Source organism: Aquarana catesbeiana, linkage group LG08 (genome assembly GCF_042186555.1).
Source record: "Aquarana catesbeiana isolate 2022-GZ linkage group LG08, ASM4218655v1, whole genome shotgun sequence".
Classification (NCBI taxonomy): domain Eukaryota; kingdom Metazoa; phylum Chordata; class Amphibia; order Anura; family Ranidae; genus Aquarana; species Aquarana catesbeiana.
The window spans coordinates 216,556,594-216,580,031 of NC_133331.1; positions in this window are offsets into that span (position 1 = coordinate 216,556,594).

Here is a 23,438-nt window from a genome sequence, read left to right on the forward strand (position 1 = left end):
ACAGGCCCGTCATGCCCATAGTGCCCTTCCTGCTGCATTCGCCAATCCTAATTGGGAACCCACCACTTCTGCAGCGCCCGTACTTCCCCCATTCACATCCCCAACCAAATGCAGTTGGCTGCATGAGAGGCATTTTTATGTCCTCCCGAGTACCCCTACCCAACGAACCCCCCCAAAAAAGATGTTGTGTCTGCAGCAAGCGCGGATATAGGCGTGACGCCCACTATTATTGTCCCTCCTGTCCTGACAATCCTGGTCTTTGCATTGGTGAATGTTTTGAACGCTACCATTCACTAGCTGAGTATTAGCGTAGGGTACAGCATTCCACAGACTAGGCACACTTTCACAGGGTCTCCCAAGATGCCATCGCATTTTGAGAGACCCGAACCTGGAACCGGTTACAGTTATAAAAGTTACAGTTACAAAAAAAGTGTAAAAAAAAAAAAAAAAAACACAAACAAAAATATAAAATAAAAAATAATAGTTGTCGTTTTATTGTTCTCTCTCTATTCTCTCTTTCTCTATTCTCTCTATTGTTCTGCTCTTTTTTACTGTATTCTATTCTGCAATGTTTTATTGTTATTATGTTTTATCATGTTTGCTTTTCAGGTCTGCAATTTTTTATACTTTACCGTTTACTGTGCTTTATTGTTAACCATATTTTTGTCTTCAGGTACAGCATTCACGACTTTGAGTGGTTATACCAGAATGATGCTTGCAGGTTTAGGTATCATCTTGGTATCATTCTTTTCAGCCAGCGGTCGGCTTTCATGTAGAAGCAATCCTAGCGGCTAATTAGCCTCTAGACTGCTTTTACAAGCAGTGGGAGAGAATGCCCCCCCCCCACCGTCTTCCGTGTTTTTCTCTGGCTCTCCTGTCTCAACAGGGAACCTGAGAATGCAGCCGGTGATTCAGCCAGCTGACCATAGAGCTGATCAGAGACCAGAGTGGCTCCAAACATCTCTATGGCCTAAGAAACCGGAAGCTACGAGCATTTTATGACTTAGATTTCGCCGGATGTAAATAGCGCCATTGGGAAATTGGGAAAGCATTTTATCATACCTATCTTGGTGTGGTCAGATGCTTTGAGGGCAGAGGAGAAATCTAGGGTCTAATAGACCCCAATTTTTTCAAAAAAGAGTACCTGTCACTACCTATTGCTATCATAGGGGATATTTACATTCCCTGAGATAACAATAAAAATGATTAAAAAAAAAAAAAAAATGAAAGGAACAGTTTTAAAATAAGATAAAAAAGCAAAAAAATAATAAAGAAAAAAAAAAAAAAAAAAAAAGCACCCCTGTCCCCCCTGCTCTCGCGCTAAGGCGAACACAAGCGTCGGTCTGGCGTCAAATGTAAACAGCAATTGCACCATGCATGTGAGGTATCACCGCGACGGTCAGATCGAGGGCAGTAATTTTAGCAGTAGACCTCCTCTGTAAATCTAAAGTGGTAACCTGTAAAGGCTTTTAAAGGCTTTTAAAAATGTATTTATTTTGTTGTCACTGCACGTTTGTGCGCAATTGTAAAGCATGTCATGTTTGGTATCCATGTACTCGGCCTAAGATCATCTTTTTTATTTCATCAAACATTTGGGCAATATAGTGTGTTTTAGTGCATTAAAATGTAAAAAAGTGTGTTTTTTCCCCAAAAAATGCGTTTGAAAAATCGCTGCGCAAATACTGTGTGAAAAAAAAAAATTAAACACCCACCATTTTAATCTGTAGGGCATTTGCTTTAAAAAAATATATAATGTGTGGGGGTTCAAAGTAATTTTCTTGCAAAAAAAAATAATTTTTTCATGTAATCAAAAAGTGTCAGAAAGGGCTTTGTCTTCAAGTGGTTAGAAGAGTGGGTGATGTGTGACATAAGCTTCTAAATGTTGTGCATAAAATGCCAGGACAGTTCAAACCCCCCCAAATGACCCCATTTTGGAAAGTAGACACCCCAAGCTATTTGCTGAGAGGCATGTCGAGTCCATGGAATATTTTATATTGTGACACAAGTTGCGGGAAAGAGACAAATTATTATTTTTTTTTTTTTTGCACAAAGTTGTCACTAAATGATATATTGCTCAAACATGCCATGGGAATATGTGAAATTACACCCCAAAATACATTCTGTTGCTTCTCCTGAGTACGGGGATACCACATGTGTGAGACTTTTTGGGAGCCTAGCCACGTATGGGACCCCGAAAACCAAGCACCGCCTTCAGGCTTTCTAAGGGCGTAAATTTTTGATTTCACTCTTCACTGCCTATCACAGTCTCGGAGGCCATGGAATGCCCAGGTGGCACAAACCCCCCCCCAAATGACCCCATTTTGGAAAGTAGACACCCCAAGCTATTTGCTGAGAGGTATAGTGAGTATTTTGCAGACCTCACTTTTTGTCACAAAGTTTTGAAAATTAAAAAAAGAAAAAAAAATTTTTTTTTTTGTCTTTCTTCATTTTCAAAAACAAATGAGAGCTGCAAAATACTCACCATGCCTCTCAGCAAATAGCTTGGTGTGTCTACTTTCCAAAATGGGGTCATTTAGGGGGGTTTGTGCCACCTGGGCATTCCATGGCCTCCGAAACTGTGATAGGCAGTGAAGAGTGAAATCAAAAATGTACACCCTTAGAAATCCTGAAGGCGGTGATTGGTTTTCGGGGTCCCGTACGCGGCTAGGCTCCTAAAAAGTCCCACACATGTGGTATCCCCGTACTCAAGAGAAGCAGCAGAATGTATTTTGGGGTGCAATTCCACATATGCCCATGACCTGTGTGAGCAATATATCATTTAGTGACAACTTTGTGCAAAAAAAAAAAAAAAAAAAATTGTCACTTTCCCGCAACTTGTGTCAAAATATAAAATATTCCATGGACTCAACATGCCTCTCAGCAAATAGCTTGGGGTGTCTACTTTCCAAAATGGGGTCATTTGGGGGGGGTTTGTGCCATCTGGGCATTTTATGGCCTTCAAAACTGTGATAGGTAGTGAGGAGTAAAATCAAAAATGTACGCCCTTAGAAATCCTGAAGGCAGTGATTGGTTTTCGGGGCCCCGTATGCGGCTAGGCTCCCAAAAAGTCCCACACATGTGGTATCCCCATACTCAGGAGAAGCAGCTAAATGTATTTTGGGGTGCAATTCCACATATGCCCATGGCCTGTGTGAGCAATATATCATTTAGTGACAACTTTTTGTAATTTTTTTTTTTTTTTTTTTTTTTTTCATTATTCAATCACTTGGGACAAAAAAAATGAATATTCAATGGGCTCAACATGCCTCTCAGCAATTTCCTTGGGGTGTCTACTTTCCAAAATGGGGTCATTTGTGGGGGTTTTGTACTGCTCTGTCATTTTAGCACCTCAAGAAATGACATAGGCAGTCATAAATTAAAGACTGTGTAAATTCCAGAAAATGTACCCTAGTTTGTAGGCGCTATAACTTTTGCGCAAACCAATAAATATACACTTATTGACATTTTTTTTACCAAAGACATGTGGCCAAATACATTTTGGCCTAAATGTATGACTAAAATTGAGTTTATTGGATTTTTTTTAGAACAAAAAGTAGAAAATATCATTTTTTTTCAAAATTTTCGGTCTTTTTCCGTGTATAGCGCAAAAAATAAAAACGGCAGAGGTGATCAAATACCATCAAAAGAAAGCTCTATTTGTGGGAAGAAAAGGACGCAAATTTCGTTTGGTTACAGCATTGCATGACCGCGCAATTAGCAGTTAAAGCGACGCAGTGCCAAATTGTAAAAAGTGCTCTGGTCAGGAAGGGGGTAAATCCTTCCGGGGCTGAAGTGGTTAATAAAGTGTTCACAACGTATGGATTTACAAAAGACTCAAAACATTTTTGTCTGACCTGTGTGACCTGTAACAAATATCATGTGCAAGGGGCGCTGACCTCTGAGAGGCCAATTTCCTAAGCCTCCCTACCCCTTTCACACGATATGTATGGATTTCATTGAACTACACAAATGTGAAAATAAGAAGCATTACCTGATAATTGTTGATTTACACACAAAATGGGTGGAAGCTTTCCCGCTGACTCACCCTGATGGGCAGTCAGTTGACAAGGCAATTATAAAAAAAAAGTTCAGACATTTGGGATTCCTTCCCTCATCTACAGTGACAATGGTTCGCATTTTGTAAACCAGACAATACAACAGCTCAGTAAATGGTATAATATTGACTTAAAGAACCACAGTGTTTACCACCCACAGTCTGCAGGTACTGTGGAAAGGCATAATGGTACTATAAAAAGTAAACTGAGGAAGCTAATGGAGGAAACGGAGAAAAAACTAGGTTCAGTGTCTGCCAATAGCTTCCTCAGCATGAGAATAACCCCCACAGCAAAAGGGTTGACACCTTATGAGATACTATATGGGAGACCATACTATATTCCACAGCTTAAGCCATTTGCTAGGGAATAAGGATGAGCCGAACATCCCCCTGTTCGGTTCGCACCAGAACTTGCGAACAGGAAAAAAATTTGTTTGAACACGTGAACACCATTAAAGTCTATGGGACACGAACATGAATAATCAAAAGTGCTAATTTTAAAGGCTTATATGCAAGTTATTGTCATAAAAAGTGTTTACCAGGGGCAGAAAAATTGGGCCTTAGGCGGTGGTGGTGGTGGTGCCACCACACTGTAACCCCTCACAGATAGTCTTGGTGGGCGCAGAAATGGGCCCCGCTGTGAAATTTTAGATCAAAAAATATAATTACAATACAGTGCAGCCGTAGTGCAGTTGCTACTACTTTTCTGGTGGTGTACACAGTACACAATACAGTGCAGCCGTAGTGCAGTTGCTACTACTTTTCTGGTGGTGGTCACAGTACAAAATACAGTGTAGTGCGGTGTTGCAAAACAAAATATACATTAAGTCCAGAAGGCCGCCAAGGAGAGGCAGACACTCACAGGCCACTAAAAGAGGGCAAGCAGGCTCTGTGTCTACAGTCAACAGTGCTGGTCATGGCTATATGGAGAGTGATGGATGAAGAACGCGTGATCAGTTGCTCACATCAAAATGTATAAAAGGTATTCATATGAAAATAGAAGCAAATAAAAGCAAATAAAAGCAATTAAATAATGCCAATACTACGCATCAATACAAACAGGTGACAAAATATAAAAAACATGGAAATTTAGAATTGAAAATGGGTTAAAAGTATCATGAGCCCATATTGAGGCGGGTGTTTAGAATTTGCTGACGCGTTTCGTGCATAACCTCTTCATCAGAGCCTTTTGAGAACCAGGGCGCAGTCTCTATGGGCCAGTAGGACAAAATATGTACATCAACATAATGGCTAGTTGGAAAAGATGGCCTGAAATGGGAAATACGATTTTCTGTGTTCCATACCAGTCCATGTACAAGCGTTCTAGGTGGAACAGAGATCAGAAAAGATATATATATATATATATATATATATATATATGCATAAATCAATAAGTGGATATAAATACATAGATCAATAGATGAATATGATAGACGGGAAACACATATGTGTACAGAGAATTGGTAAAAGGTACAATATTTTTTACCAATTCTCTGTACACATATGTGTTTCCCATCTATCATGTTCATCTATAGATCTTTGTATTTATATCCACTTATTGATTTATGTATTTTTACTCACCATGTGTTTCTTGTGTTGCATTCTCTTGCCATGTGCTCCATACTGTATTTTTAGCTGAAATTCTGTCTCTTTATATATTTATATACACTTTTATATTTATATTGTCTGTACATGTGTGCGTGTTTGTGTATGTGTGTATATATATGCACACATATTTATATATGTCTATACATATATATATATATATATATATATATATATATATCTTTTCTGATCTCTGTTCCACCTAGAACGTTTGTACGTGGACTGGTATGGAACACAGAAAATCGTATTTCCCATTTCAGGCCATCTTTTCCAACTAGCCATTATGTTGATGTACATATTTTGGCCTACTGGCCCATAGAGGCTGCGCCCTGGTTCTCAAAAGGCTCTGATGAAGAGGTTATCCTCGAAACGCGTCAGCCAATTCTAAACACCCGCCTCAATATGGGCTCATGATACTTTTAACCCATTTTCAATTCTAAATTTCCATGTTTTTTATATTTTGTCACCTGTTTGTATTGATACGTAGTATTGGCATTATTTAATTGATATTTATTTGCTTTTATTTGCTTCTATTTTCATATGAATACATTTTATACATTTTGATGTGAGCAACTGATCACGCGCCCTTCATCCATCACTCTCCATATAGCCATACCTGACCACCCCGGGGTCAATTTCTGGGCAGCGGGACATGCAAAACCATCTCTTTTAGCTTTGCTATAGTTCACAATACTACTTTTCTCAAACGCAAACAGATCCTCACAAGCGCAGGAGTAATCTTTCCTTGTCCACAAAGTGCTGGTCATGGACATGGTGCATCCTCTGCCAGTGGCCGTGGGGCACATTTGTCCTTTTTTTCTGCTGCTGGCCATGTTATTGAGCCAAAACATGCAGAAGAGTTAGAGGCATGGATAACAAAGCCATCCTCATCCTCCTCATCCTCACCCAGGCTCAGAGTAGTTTTCCTTCCTATGCAGCTGCCAAATGGGCCTATTCCACCGGCTCCTTGTCCACAGTTACTCCTTCCGTAGCCCCACCATCATGCACGGAGGAGTCCCCGAACTATTCGACCACAGTGTCAGGTACATGCTGCTGGAGGATGCGCAGCGATTTGGAGGCTTCGATGTTGGTTCCCAGGTTGAGGAGGGAAGTAACGTGAGCCTAGAGAGAGGGGGTGTCCAAGAAGGACAAGAAACTGGCAGTCATGTTCACCCAGCTGCAGCATAGTGCCAAGTTTGCTCCGGTGACAAGGAGGGAGGGGAAGATGAGGTCACTGACTCTACTTGGGTGCTTGATAGAATAGAGGAGGGGGAGGAGGCACAACTCCAATGAGGCAGGATGTCCTCTAGGGGGCAGCTTAAGGGCAGCCACCCTACTGCATCACACAGCAGAGCTGCTGACTCCCCGCTGATTTTGAAAAGTTCCTTGGTGTGGGCCTTTTTGGACACGTGTGCAGCAAATCGCACCATTGCTTTTTGCAACCTATGTCTGAAGCGGATCAAGCAGGGCCACAACAGCAGCCGCTTGGGCACCACATGCTTGACCAGACATATGACGACCTCCCATGCAGTCTTTTTCCCATATACTATATTTGAGATTTAATATCTCTCAGATATGATTTGGGTTAAATGAGAGTTCTTTGACCATGAGTGAAAGCTTTAATACAATAACAACATTTATTGGTGAGTAGTTGAAAGTCTATCTAATCTATCTATAGTCTATAACATGAAAGAAAATATTAGGTTAAAATAAGAGAATTACATGAAGGAATACAGAGTATATTCCTGAAAACATTAATCTACAAACATTATTTAGTTACAAGTAAAATGCAAACCTTTCCCATAATTTCCCTTTGCACCAAGGTTCCATTCTGATGGTTGCTCTCCCAAAAAATGTGTGTTTCCCTCCCATCTAGTCTGTGTATATCATTACATGCTGATGCCTCATTGGTTGGCATAGCATGGCTCTGATTGGTGAGCTTCCCTATTCCTGGTTAAGGACTGGCTGCATCTCTAATCCCTATACTTTGCATAAGTCAGCCCCCTTTAATGCTATTCCTTGTGACTATTCTGAGCAGAAGCTTAACTTGAATTTTCCCGGGAAGTTAAGTATTGATTATGGGTTGGCCTCCCTTCATTGCATATCCCACCATGGGATCCTTTGAAGTGAGTATGTGTAAAACAATGAGGTTTGAATCCCATTGTTTGTATACACAAGTCTAGGCACCGACCTGTCTGGTCTACCAGAGATTTCTGTGAAGATAACATGTTCCGCCCTACATAGATAAAAGCTAAATTAAATACAGTATATTCATAATTCCAATATTTTACAGCTATTAATGTAGATTTCACATAAACTCATAAGGCAACAAGTCAATTGGCAACAGCACTTGAAAGACCCACATCAAAGAAAAAGGCGGACTTCTCCTTGCTCATCTGGGATCTCCAACCCTACTATACCTCCAGTCCTCTCGAAAACCTGCACTGAGAGGTTGAAGGTATAGTAATAGGTGTCCCAGGTACTTGCAGCCAATCTGCTAGCAGGACACTACCATGTGATTTTAGCAGGCAAATTTCCCTACCCCAGTTGCTAAAGCGTAAAAAGAAATTCGGTCCCAGCCATCACCATGCTCAGCATCTGAATGCTAGCTTGCCAAAATTGCTAGCACTGCAACTACTGCCTTTTCAGCTGGTAGACTCTACCCACTTTCGTGAATTTGTGGAATGTGCTGTACCTCAGTTGCAGGTTCCAAAATGCCATTTCTTTTCAAGGAAGGCCATTCCAGCTCTCTACCGGCATGTGGAAAGCAATGTTTTTGTCCTGTTGGACAGGGCGGTCAGCAGTAAGGTGTATATTACCGTAGACTCATGATCTAGCAGGCATGGGCAGGGATGTTACCTTTCCTTCACAGCGCACTGGGTAACTCTGCTGGCAGCTGGGAAGGATGCAGGACAGGGTTCAGTATTGTTGGAGCTTGTTCCACCACCACACCTCTAAAATGCTAGTGGTGATTCTGCCACAGCTCTCTCCTCTACCCCCTCCTCTTCTTCATCCTCTATGGCCTCTTCTGCAGATTTGTTCTCTGAACCAGTGGTGCTCCATAAGCGCTCAAGGGGCAAGCACTCAGGCAAAAAGATGCCATTTGGTGCATAAGTTACATAGCTACATAGTAGGTGAGGTTGAAAAAAGACACAAGTCCATCAAGTCCAACCTATGTGTGTGATTATATGTCAGTATTACATTTTATATTTCTTGCGGTCGTTCAGGTCCTTATCTAATAGTTTCTTGAAACTATCGATGCCACCCGCTGAATTCACCGCCTGTGGATGGGAATTCCACATCCCTGCTGCTCTTACAGTAAAGAACCATCTACGTAGTTTAAGGTTAAACCACTGCTTACGGGACAGAAGCTACACTGGGGCAGAGATTCTGTCAGCTCTGCAGAGACAGGCTCAGAGGTGGTTAACGCCACACCAGCTTCAGCCAGGAATGGTTGTATGCGAAAATGGCACCAACCTTCTCTCTGCCCCCCGACAGAGACACTTGACCCATGTTCCATGTTTGGTACACATTCTAAATTTGGTGGTGCAGTGGTTCTTAAGCAGGTACCCAGGCTTACAAGATCTCCTGAGGCAGGCCAGAAAAGTCTGTGGCCATTTCCAACAGTCATACAATGCCAGTGCTCAGCTGGCTGACATTGAAAGGGAATGCAACCTGCCCACCAACTGCCTCATTTGTGACATGTACACTAGGTGGAACTCAACATTGGCAATGCTGCAGTGGCTGCAAATGCAGCAGAGGGCCATCAATGAGTACCTGTGTGAGTATGGCACCAGAACAGGGTCAGGGGAGCTTGGCTTCTTTTCACCACACCAGTGCCTACTGATCAAGGATGAATGCACTGTCCTGTCACCATTTAATGAGGCCACAAGGATGGTGAGCAGCGACAATGCATGCATCAGTGATACTGTCCCTCTTGTCTTCCTGTTGGAGCACATGCTTCATGGAATAATGGAGAGGGCACTTGAGGCAGAACAGCAGTAGGAAGAGGAGAACGTTCTTACCTCTCAAGGCCCCCTTTATCCAGGTATTATTCCTGCAGGCACGCCAAACACACAGGAAGAAGAGGAGGAGGAGGAGGATTGTGTCAGCATGGACATGAAGGATAACACTCAGCAGCAGTCTTCAAGGGATGGTTTTTAGTCCCCAGAAACCCAAGGAGTTGTATGTGGCTGGGAGGAGGTTGTTATGGATCATGTGATCCTTAGTTACCCAGAGGACTCAGAATTGAATGCCTCTGCAAACTTTCACAGACTTTGCAGAAACAGGGAGGCCATGCAGCGTAAGCACCCTAGGATTCGTGGTATCAAAGAGAGGGATCATTACTGGCTGGCAACCCTTCTTGATCCACATTACAAGGGAAAGGTTGCAGAACTCATCCTGCCTTCATAGAGGGAGCAAAGGATGAAACATCTTCAGGAGGCTTTGAAGAAAGGTTTGTGCAATGCATTTCCAGACCCTGTGAGGTTATGATTTCCTGGTGCTGGACAACGTGTTTCCGAGGCTTTGTTCAGTCAGAGGAAGAGCAGTGGAGAAGGTGGCCAGCTGACCGACGCCTTTACACAATTTTTCAGTCCTCAGCGCCAAGGTCTGATCGGTTCAAGCAACCATCACCAGCATCTGCATTACATGGTGCAGGAATATCTAGGGGCAAGAGCAGACTTGGAGACCTTTCCAACAGAGCATACACTGGGTTACTGGGTCTTGAAGATGGACCACTGGCCAGAACTAGCTCAATATGCAATTGAGCTACTGTCCTGCATCCAACGCTCTTTCTGAACACACATTCATTGCTGCTGGAGGGTTTATAATGGATCATAGAGTGCGCCTGTCCACAGACTCCGTTGATAAGCTCACATTCATAAAAATCAATCAGTCTTGGATCAGCAGCAGCTATCAAGCACCTGATGCTGATGTAACTGATTGATTTTTCTATGGATGTGGGATCCCTTGAAGACTGCCTATGCTGAGTGACTATCCTATTCCTCCTCAATCTTGATGATGCTAGCTTCCAACAATATTTTTGGTTTAGGGCACCACCAACATTGCCTAAGGCCCAATTTGTCTGTCCCTGTTTACCAGGGGCATGTAATTAAAATTTTTGATCTAATATTTCACAGCAGGGCCCGTTCCTGAGCTCAACAAGAGTATCTGTGAGGGGTTACAGTGTTGTGGCACCACCACCACCAAAGGCCCAATTCTTCTGCCCCTGTCCCAGCAGCAGAAAAAAAGGACAAGTGTGCCCCACGGCCACCTGCAGAAGATGCACCATGTCCATGACCAGCACTGTGGACTGTAGACACAGAGCCTGCTTGCCCTCTTTTAATGGCCTGTGAGCGTTTGCCTCTCCTTGGTGGTCTTCTGGACATGATGGGGATTTTGTTTTTCAACACCACACTACACTGTATTGTGTACACCACCAGAAAAGTAGTAGCAACTGCATTAGGAGTGCACGGTACTGTGTACACCAACAGAAGTGTAATAACAACTATGGGTGTACTCTATTGTGTTTACCAACAGAAAAGTAGTAACTACTGCACTAGGGGAGCACGGTAATGTGTACTGTGTACACCGCCTGAAGTATATTAGAAAAAGTACACCAGGAATATAGCTAAACTGTATTCAGTGGATATATATATATATATATATATATATATATATATATATATATATATATATATATGAGACTGTCTGTATATATACAGTATATATATATTAAATACACTACAGCTAACTGAATATACAAGACTGAGAATCAGAGGGATCCCTGAAATGGTTAGTGACAAGGAGCTATGCCCTTCTCTTTTGGGCCTGTTTATTGCTTTAGCTCCCCATATCCCTGACATAGACTGGCGCCTTGACAGAGCACACAGATCTTTGGCTCCAAAACCCCCTCCTAGTGCAAACCCCAGGGACGTTATTGTCCGTTTCCACTACTACAAGAGTAAAGAAGCCCTCACAGTTGTGACCAGGGATAGAAGTACTTTATTCCAAGATGCCCCATGGATCGCTACCCAGAAATTATCCGCCTCTTTTCATTAATTAACTAGATCACATAATCTTTTTGACACCTGGAATGAGTAAAACACCCCACTCAGAAGAGTTACACATTCTATTCCCCCTCCCACAAGCTATATTGCAGATTAGATAATTTTCTAGTTACGGCTCCTCTCCATCCTTATGTTGTCTCCTCAGAGATAAACCCCATTACCTGGTTGGACCATGCACCCACTGAACTTGACATTGTTTTGACGTCCTAAAATCCCAAGACATGCCACTGGCTTCTCAGCGAGTCCCTGATCAAAAACCCAGTATCCCAAACTTATTTGCAACAGAAGCTGACCGAATTCTTGCAATTAAATGATGGGTCGGTTTCAGAAATTTCCACCTTGTGGGAGGCCCACAAGGCCTTTTTTAGGGGCGAGTGCATATCTACAGGCTCCCGCCTGAAATGAGAATCTGCCAAATTAAAACTCAACCTCCTTGCTCAACTACAGACTGCAGAGATACACCTGTTGGAATCCCCCACGGTGGAAAGATTGAGAGTTGTTACCTCAATCCGAAATCGAATCAAATCTTTGGATATGAATAAAATTTCCAAATCTATGCCGTGGGCCAGACAAAAATTCTATGAATTTGCAAATAAACCGCATAGGATGCTAGTAAACAGGTTAAAACCATGGCCCTTTCTATCAATACCTGACCACTTGATGCAGCATGAGGGCACCCCTACATACTGCCCTAAAGCTATGTCTAAAGTATTTGGGGACTTCTATAATCGGCTGTATAACTGTTTAAGCTCTGACTCAAATTCCCAATTCTCACAATCGAAGTTTGATAAATTCATATCCTCTCTAACATTACCCAAACTATCCACTGAACAAATTTCTACTCTTAACTCACCAATTACCACAGAGGAAATAGTAGAATGATCAAAAATCTGGCCTCCCTAACATTTATTACAAAACCTTTTCACAGGCCCTAAACCCTTACCCTATATTCTTCCCTCCTTAAGGGTACCACCCTGTGACAGACCTAGCCGGGAGAGAGACTTTTGGAGGGGACTGTATGCTAGCCTCTTGCCGATCGATTGGGGGCCCTTGCATTTGGGGGAACGGTGCTCTTTGTGAGCTGTATGCCTGGGGATTTGCCATATTGGAATAGTGGCTGATTCATAATGCTGGGACAGATACTGTTAGGAGATGCTGATGTAAATTCCAGCACCTGTCTGTCTGTTGTCTGCTAAAATGTGTATTGTAAATAAGTCTATAGTATGGGATCTAAGAGTCATTAGATCCCCATTGTTGTTTGTGTTAATTAACTCTGCTATTGTGTGAAGAAGAGTCTATGTTGATTGTGATAATGTTGATTGGATTTTCTGAACTACAAGACGGCCAGTCTGGCCTAAAAGTCATGTCTGAGTCATCTAGGCTGTCTAAAGGGATTAGTTAATTAGCTCATGTTAATTAGGTCAATTAGGTTACAGCTGTATTGTTAGAGTAATATGAGCAGGAGGTCTGCACCTCCACTTTTAGTGTATAAAAGCCTGTATTTTGCAATAAAGAGAGATTCCTGGTTGAACTTACATACAGCCTGCCTGGTGTTTGTTCTGAGCTATCACAACTGGGTTAGAACGGCACATAGCTGTAATTCTAATCCCGGAGCATTGGATGACCGAGCAATCAGATGGTGCGATCTGCAGTCTGATTCTATAGCAGCAGAGGAGTGTCGGGAGAGTGGAACCGAGGGAGCAAGGGGCTCGTTACACACCCCACACTCACAATTTTTACATGCTTATATAACAGTCATTCCCAAACCGGGTAAAGATCCCAAACTACCAGGTAACTACTGCCCCATTGCTTTATTAAATTTGGATTATAAGATTTTCACTAACATATTAGCCAATAGACTCTCACCCCTACTGATGACTTTGATCCATAAAGATCAGATGGGATTCGTCCCAACATAAGATGCAGGGGGCAACACGAGAAGATCCATAGATCTTATTGACTTAATAACTACTGTAAAACTAAACAACCCACTATCAATTTAAGCTTGGACGCACAAAAAGCTTTCTGCAAAAAGCTTTTTGCAGACGACATCTTACTAACTCTAACTCATCCCGGTGTTTCCTTACCTTCCTTACATGACATTCTATCCACCTTTATATATATATATATATATATATATATATATATATATATATATATATATATATATATATATATATATAAAACACTGAAGCTAACTGCAGAACCTGATTAGAAAAAGTATACCAGGAACGCACTGCACGAGACTATACGAGACTGTCTGTATATATATATATATATATATATATATATATATATATATATATATTAAATACACTGCAGCTAACTGAATAGCCTGCCTGCCAGAAGTATATTAGAAACAGTACACCAGGAATGGACTGCAGTCAGATATAGCTAAACTGGATACAGTGGATATATATATATATATATATATATATATATATATATATATATATATATACAAGACTGTCTGTATATATATATATATATATATATATATATAAAATACACTGCAGCTAACTGAATAACCTGCCTGCCAGAAGTATATTAGAAAACGTACACCAGGAACAGCCTGCAGTCAGATATAGCTAAACTGTATGCAGTGGATATATATATATATATATATATATATATATATATATATATATATATATATACATACGGGACTGTCCGATATATCTCATGTGGTCCCTCATTATGTTTTGCCAAAATGCAAATAGCATTTTTAGTCACAAAGTTTTGAAAATTGAAAAAAGAAAAAAATACATTTTTCTTTTCTTTCTTCATTTTCAAAAATAAATGAGATCTGCAAAATACTCACCATGCCTCTTACTTTGGTGTCTACTTTCCAAAATAGGGACATTTGGGGAGGGTTTGTGCTATCTGGACATTTCAGGGCCTCCGTAAATGTGATAGGTAATGAGGAGTAAAATCACAATTTTACGCCTTTAGAAAGGTGCTTGGTTTTTGGGGTCCTGTACGTGGCTAGGCTCCCAAAGAGTCTCACACATGAGGTATCCCTGTACACAGGAGAAGCAGCAGAATGTACTTTGGGGTGTAATTCCACATATAACCATGCAATGTTTGAACAATATATCATTTAGTGACAACTTTGTTAAAAAAAAAAAAATAAATACATTTTAATTTTCCCGAAACTTGTGGCAAAATATCAAATAATCCATGGACACAACATGCCTCTCAGTAAAAAGCTTGAAGTGTCTTCTTTATAAAATGGGGTCATTTGGGGGGGTTGTGCTATCTTGACATTTCAGGGCCTCTGAAACTGTGATAGGTAGTGAGGAAGTGAAATTACCATTTTACGCCCTTAGAAAGCCTGAAGGCGGTGATTGGTTTTCGGGGTCCTGTACAAGGTTAGGCTCCAAAAAAGTCTCACACATGTGGTATCCCCGTACTCAGGAGAAGCAGAAGAATGTATTTTGGGGTGTAATTTCACATATGCCCATGGCATGTTTGAGCAATAGATAATTTAGTGACAACTTTGTGCAAAAAAAAAAAATTATTAATTTTCCCGAAACTTGTGGCAAAATATAAAATAATTCCATGGACTCAACATGCCTATCAGCAAATAGCTTGGCATGTCTACTTTCCAAAAAGGGGTCATTTGGGGGGGGGCGGTGAACTGTCCTGGCATTTTATGCACAACATTTAGAAGCTTATGTCACACATCACCCACTCTTCTAACCACTTGAAGACAAAGCCCTTTCTGACACTTTTTGTTTACATGAAAAAATATTTTTTTTTGTAAGAAAATTACTTTGAACCCCCAAACATTATATTTTTTTAAAAAAGCAAAGGCCCTACAGATTAAAATGGTGGGTGTTGCAATTTTTTTTCACACAGTATTTGCGCAGCGATTTTTCAAATGTAATTTTTTGGAAAAAACACACTTATTTTAAGTTTAATGCACTAAAACACACTATATTGCCCAAATGCTTGATGAAATAAAAAAGATGATCTTATGCCGAGTACATGGATACCAAATACGACATGCTTTAAAATTGCGCACAAACGTGCAGCGGCGACAAACTACATACATTTTTAAAAGCCTTTAAAAGCCTTTACAGGTTACCATTTTAGATTTAGAGAGGAGGTCTACTGCTAAAATTACTGCCCTCGATCTGACTGTCACAGTGATACCTCACATGCATGGTGCAATTGCTGTTTACATATGACACCAGACCAATGCTTGCATTTGCCTTTGCGCGTGAGCACGGGGGGGACAGGGGTGCTTTTTTAAAAAATTTTTATTAATTATTTAGCATTTTTATTATATTTTTAAACGGTTCCTTTCTTTTTTTATCATTATTATTGTTATCTCAGGGAATGTAAATATCCCCTATGATAGCAATTAGGGATGAGCTCCGTGTTCGAGTTGAACCCATGTTCGACTCGAACATCGTCTGTTCGAACATTTGAATGGAGGAGAGGATTTGGATGCCGCACACCGGATGTAGTCAAAAAACTTCACTTTATTGAAAAAATGGGATCATCAAAATAACAAGACTGTCATGCAGAAAGTACAGGTAAGCTGACGCGTTTCGCACTCAGGACTGAGTGCTTACTCATAGCATACTCATGTTCGAACATTTGTCGAATTGCGAACGATCTGGGCCGTTCGTGCCAAATTCGTATGGTGCGTCATGGCCCATAATTCACTGCAGCATTGCAGTGCATTGCTGGCTGATGATTGACCAAGCATGCACTATGACCCGCATGCTTGGCCAATCACAGCGCCATCAGTAGAGAGAGCTGTAAATGGCCAAAGCCAGGGTGGCTTTGGCCAATTATGGCTCAGGGGGTTTAGAACACGCCCCGCACTATATAAGGCCGCCGGCACGGCGGCCCTGTGTAGTGTGTTCCGGCGTGCTTAGAGAGAGAGAGAGACAGTGTCATTTCATTTGAGTTAGCTAGATTAGGCAGGACAGTCAGTGAGTTACCTGCACTTACAGTGTATTGTGTATATATATATATGCATCCCAGGTGTTGTTTGTATATATATATATATATATATATATATATATATATATATACACTGTATTCAGTTTAGCTAGATCCATTCCTGTTATCTTCCTACTGACAGGCAGGCTTGTCTTGTTACAGTATTTACAGCTACCTGAAGAAAATTGCTGGTGTTCTTTTGATCCTATTAGTACCACAGTATGGCAGCTAGACTATTTACAGTTAGTGTAGTGCGTCCTCCTCACAGTGTTCAGTTAAAGCTACAAGTTAGTTTAGTGTGACCTCTGCACAGTGTTCAGCTAAAGCTACAAGTTAGTGTAGTGCATCCTCCTCACAGTATTCAGCTAAAACTACAAGTTAGTGTAGTGCGACCTCTGCACAGTGTTCAGCTAAAGCTACAAGTTAGTGTAGTGCATCCTCTGAACAGTGTTCAGCTAAAACTACAAGTTAGTGTAGTGCAACCTCTGCACAGTGTTCAAATAAAGCTACAAGTTAGTGTAGTGCGTCCTCTGAACAGTGTTCAGCTAAAACTACAAGTTAGTGTAGTGTGACCTCTGCACAGTGTTCAGCTAAAGCTACAAGTTAATGTAGTGCATCCTCTGAACAGTGTTCAGCTAAAACTACAAGTTAGTGTAGTGCAACCTCTGCACAGTGTTCAGCTAAAACTACAAGTTAGTGTAGTGCGTCCTCTGAACAGTGTTCAGCTAAAGCCACAAGTTAGTGTAGTGCGTCCTCCTCACAGTGTTCAGCTAAAACTACAAGTTAGTGTAGTGCGAGCTCTGCACAGTGTTCAGCTAAAGCTACCTGTAGAAGGTTGGTGGTGTTTTCCTGATTCTATCACTACCGCAGGCAGCTAAATAAGCTACAAGTTAGTTTTTTGCGAGCTCTGCACAGTGTTCACCTAAAGCTACCTGTAGAAGGTTGGTGGTGTTTTCCTGATCCTATCACTACCGCAGGCAGCAAAATAAGCTACAAGTTTGTTTTTTGCGAGCTCTGCACAGTGTTCAGCTAAAACTACAAGTTAGTGTAGTAGAGCTCTGCACAGTGTTCAGCTAAAGCTACCTGTAGAAGGTCGGTGGTGTTTTCCTGATCCTATCACTACCGCAGGCAGCTAAATAAGCTACAAGTTAGTTTTTTGCGAGCTCTGCACAGTGTTCACCTAAAGCTACCTATAGAAGGTTGGTGGTGTTTTCCTAATCCTATCACTACCACAGGCAGCTAAATAAGCTACAGGTTAGTTTTTTGCAAGCTCTACACAGTGTTCAGCTAAAGCTACCTGTAGAAGGTTGGTGGTGTTCTCACACTACAGGCAGGCAGTTGATTTTGCTAGCTGCAGTATCAGTATATATATATATATATATATATATATCCGCTTAGTGCAGCTACATCTCACTGCAGGCCATTAGTATGTCTGGAAGGCCAACAAGGAGAGGCAGACAGTCACAAGCCAATAAAAGAGGGCAAGCAGGCTCTTTGTCTACAGGCAACAGTGCTGGTCGTGGAGACGGTGCATCCTCATCAGCACGTGGCCGTGGGACACGCTTGGCCTTTTTTTTGGCAGCTGGCCGTATTGAGCCGCAACATGCGGAAGACTTGGTCGAGTGGATGACCAAGCCGTCCTCATCCTCCTCATCCTCTCTCATCCATGCTCAGGGTATTTTGTCTGGCAAAGCAGCTGCCTCTTCCCTCGGCTCAATGGCATCAGTGACTCCTTCCCTAGCCCCACCATGTCCTCCTGAACTGTTTGACCACAGTGTTGGGTACATGCTCCAGGAGGATGCCCATTGTTTAGAAGGCTCTGATGATGATACTGAGCTAGATGAAGGCAGTAACGTGAGTACGGACAGAGGGGGTGCCCAAGAAGGACAGCAATCTGGTAGTCATGCTCCCTCTGCTGCAGCATACTGCCAGGTTTGCTCCAGTGATGAGGAGGGAGGGGATGCTGAGGTCACTGACTCAAAGTGGGTACCTGATATGAGAGAGGAGGAGGAGGACGAGGCACATCACCAACGAGGCACACCCCAAAGCTCCGCATGTGCAGGGCGCTGCTGTCTCTGCATGTTATTCCAAAAGTTCTTTGGTGTGGGCCATTTTTGAGATGAGTGCATCAGATCGCACCGCTGCTATTTGCAACATATGTCTCAAGCGTATCTCGCATGACCAAAACATCTCCCGCTTGGGCACCACATGCTTGACCAGACATATGTTGACTTGCCATGCAGTTCCTTGGCAAGCGTATCTAAAAGACCCACACCAAAGAACACAGAGGACCTCTCCTTGCTCCTCATCAGCTGAGATCTCCATCCCCACTATACCTTCAGTCCTCTCTGAGACCTGCACTGAGAGGAATGAAGGTGTGGAATTAGGTGTGTCACAGCCAAGTACTTGTGGGTAATCTGCTTTCGGTACACCGACGTCCGATTGTACCAGGCAAATTTCCCTGCCCCAGCTGCTGCACCGCCGAAAGAAGTTCGCTCCCAGCCATCCACATGCCCAGTGGTTGAATGCTGGCTTGGCAAAATTGCTAGCACTTCAACTGCTGTCTTTTCAGTTTGTAGACTCTGCCCCCTTCTGTGGGTTTGTGGAATGTGCGGTTCCTCAGTGGCAGGTACCCAACCGCTACTTTTTCTCACGGAAGGCGATTCCGGCTCTCTACTGGCATGTGGAAGGCAATGTCCATGCCTCGCTGGACAGGGCGGTCATATTACCGCTGATTCATGGTCCAGCAGGCATGGACAGGGACGTCACCTAAGTTTCACCGCGCATTGGGTGACTCTGCTGGCTGCTGGGAAGGATACAGAACAAGGTGCAGTAGTGTTGGAGGTTATTCCGCCACCATGCCACTACTAATGATTGTGACACACCTCTCTCCTCCACCCCCTCCTCTTCTTCTTCCTCCATGGCCTCTTCCTGTGCTTTGTCCTCGGAACCAGCGGTGCTCCGCGGTTCACGGGGCTACGCAAGTATGCAGGCCAAATGATGCCATGCGTTGCTTGAGCTGGTGTGCTTGGGGGACAGGAGCCACACTGGGGCAGAGGTTCTTTTAGCTCTGCAGGGGCAGGCTCAGAGGTGGTTGACGCCACACCAACTTAAGGCAGAAATGGTGGTTTGCGACAATGGCACCAACCTCCTCTCTGCCCTCCGACAGGGACAAATGACCCATGTGCCCTGTTTGGCTCACGTCCTTAACTTGGTGGTGCAGCGGTTCTTGGGCAGGTACATGGGCTTACAGGATGTCCTGAGGCAGGCCAGGAAAGTCTGTGTGCATTTCCGCCGGTCATATAATGCCAGTGCTTGGCTGGCAGACCTCCAAAAGGAATTTAACCTTACCAAGAACCGCCTAATCTGTGAAATGCCCACCAGGTGGAACTCAACATTGGCCTTGCTGCAGCGGCTGCACATACAGCAGAGGGCCATCAATGAGTACCTGTGCGACTATGGCACCAGGACAGGGTCAGGGGAGCTTGTTTTTTTTTCCCCGCGCTAGTGCATCAGGGATGCATGCACTGTCCTGTCACCATTTGAGGAGGCCACGAGGATGGTGAGCAGTGACAGTGCATGCATCAGTGACACTGTCCCCCTTGTCCACCTGTTGGAGCACACGCTGCGTGGAATAATGGACAGGGCACTTGAGGCAGAACAGAGGCAGGAAGAGGAGGACTTCCTTAGCTCTCAAGGCCCCCTTTATCCAGACAGTGTTCCTGCGTGCCCGCCGATCACACAGGAAGAGGAGGAGGAGGATTGTGTCAGTATGGAGGTGGAGCCTGGCACTCAGCATCAGCAGCAGTCTTTAAGGGATCAGTCCCAAGAAACACATGGACTTGTACGTGGCTGGGAGGAGGTGGCTGCAGACCATGTTGTCCTTAGTGATCCAGAGGACTCCGGACCGAATGCCTCAGCAAACCTACGCTGCATGGCCTCCCTGATCCTGCAAAGCCTGCGGAAGGATCCTCGTATTCGTGGTATCAAGGAGAAGGACCAGTACTGGCTGGCAACCCTCCTTGATCCACGTTACAAGGGTAAGGTTGCGGACCTTATCTTGCCGTCGCAGAGGGAGCAGAGCATGAAACATCTTCGGGAGGCCTTGCAGAAAGGTCTGTGCAACGCGTTCCCAGAGACTGGGAGGTTACAAACTTCTGTTTCTGGACAACATGTTGCTGAGGCTTCGGTCAGTCAAAGAAGGAGCAGTGGAGAAGGTGGCCGTCTGACCGATGCGTTCAGACAATTTTTTAGTCCGCAGCTCCAAGGTATGATCAGTTCCAGCAACCATCGCCAGCGTCTGTTTTACATGGTGCAGGAATACCTAGGGGCAAGATCTGACTTGGACACCTTACCCACCGAAAATCCTCTGGGTTACTGGGTCTTGAGGATGGATCACTGGCCAGAGCTTGCACAGTATGCAATTGAGCTACTGGCCTGTCCTGCATCCAGCGTTCTTTCGGAACGCACATTCAGTGCTGCTGGAGGCTTTGTAACTGATCACAGGGTGCATCTGTCCACTGACTCGGTCGATCGACTGACCTTCATAAAAATGAATCAGTATTGGATCACCACCAGCTACCAAGCACCTGATGCTGATGTAGTAAAAAACCTTATCACACATTGTATGACCATAAATATGTATTGTACAATAAAGTAATACTGTATTATTCAGCAAAACAATTAGGTGAAACAATGAATGATAAATCTTATTGACAAATATAGACAGTAACTAATATTCAGAAAACCGTGACGGTAAACTATTACAGAAAAAATCTTGAAACATAACAGTCCATAATATAAGTTTGTGGAAAAATTGTGAAAGAAAAAACCACCACCAAAAGTCTATGGAGGTTGCATGTTAAAAATGATGGAAATAGAACTCCCAGGTTCGCAAGTGGATAAATTTCACCAAATCTGGCAGGTAAGTAGACAGTGAAGGAACCACGAGTGAACAGAGGGTCTAGATCGGTGCCGGGCGATCACTGGAAACATCAAGAGGCTTACCAGAACTTAGTGACTTGAAATAACATACGTCATACAAGTCAAAAAGGCTTATTGCTTGGGGGATGACGTGAGACGTCAGACGGCTGAGGGGAAGGGAGGAGTAACGGGCGTGCCGCCCAGCTGAAGCACTGGCGGACCTCCTCTCCCCTTCTCAGAGCGGGATGACCGGACGAGGTGGCCGAGCGAGGAGCCACGGGTGTAGCGTGCAGGGCAACGGCATGCTGAAAGCCGGCGGGCCCCCCGCTGGAGGAAGGTAGAACACGGACGAAGCGACAGTCTCCACTGCCAGTTCGGGGAGCTCCACTCTCCTCTCCCGCCCTCCCCCCCTCACCCCCCCTGCATACAACATCAGCTTTAATTCAAGCACATTGACGCTGCAGGAAGCAGGCGTCAGAAGCTAGGAGCCTCATAACCGGGAGTGACAAAGAAACAGCTGAGCCTCGCCTGATAACCTGGAGTGGTGACAGGGAGTCATATATGGTGGTGGTAAGAGATAATTAAAACCGAATAAAGCCAAAGGCAAGAATGCTTTAGAGATAAGCTTGGAGAACTAAGCCTGCAGCTATCCTGTAAGAAACACTTGCAAGAGTTTTTTCCTCTAATACGGTAATAGGCTGGAGAGAAAAGAGGCCTCCTGTGTACCATATCGCACATCTCTACTGCATAACTATACCTAAACCTAACATAAAGTGTAACACTGTCAAGGGGGGCTGCGGTGGAGTTGTTGAGATACTGGGGCGAAGCAGTGGACTGTTATTTTGGTTCCCTTTTTGCTATATTGGAAACATACTAATGCCTATTACAGGACTGTGTTATCTTCAAGTCTGTATTCCAATGTCTGAGTACTTATAAGGCGGGCATAGCTTGGTGGAAAATATACCCAGGAACCCTCTACATTAGTCCCGCATGTAGGTACGATTTCAGCCCAGAGATACAAAGGCCTATTCACTGAGTCAATCCTACCCCACCTCCACACCAGCATTTGCACTTTAAATACAACTTTACTGGTCCCCCAAAAAAAAAAAAAAAAAAATAGGAAACCTAGGAGACTTACCGGTTACGGTCAGTATCGGTCTTAGCGATCAAACTTAGTAGGTCTGGACATTGATATAGAAATATGAGTCGCAGCTCATCTAAAGCTGGGAGGGGGGGCCCACCGAAAACCCCAAAAGATAACCTAGCTGGGAGCAATCCAGCTAGTACTATCAAGCAATATATGGTTAAAGGGGAGAGTCCGGCGAGTTCCCATCTAGAGTCGCATAAGGCAATTCTGGCTGACAAAAAGAAGAAGGGACGAGGCGAGAGGGAGGACCTGACCCCAGACCATTCCAGAGATGAGCCACTGACTGATGACACGCTGGAAGCATCTAGAAGCTGTGAATATAGCCATGATTCACAGCTCCCCTCGAAGGGAGACCTAGCAGAAATGCTCAAAGCGCTTGAGTCATCAATTAAGGCGGAGATCACTCTGTTGAGGTCGGATTTAGGTAACCTCCTGACAAGAGTGGAAGAGGCTGAGGATAAGCTTGATAGGCAAGGGCGGGAGATCTCCGGACTAAAAGAACAACTTAAAACAACTCAACAAAACCAGATAAAAGCCTGTTATAGGCTGGAAGACCAGGAAAACAGGGATCGCAGACAAAATCTAAGACTTAGAGGGATTCCAGAAAATAGGGGTGAAGATCTGAGGCAGACGGTGGCGACTATCTTTAGCCCACTCCTGGGGCTAGGAAGAGAAGACT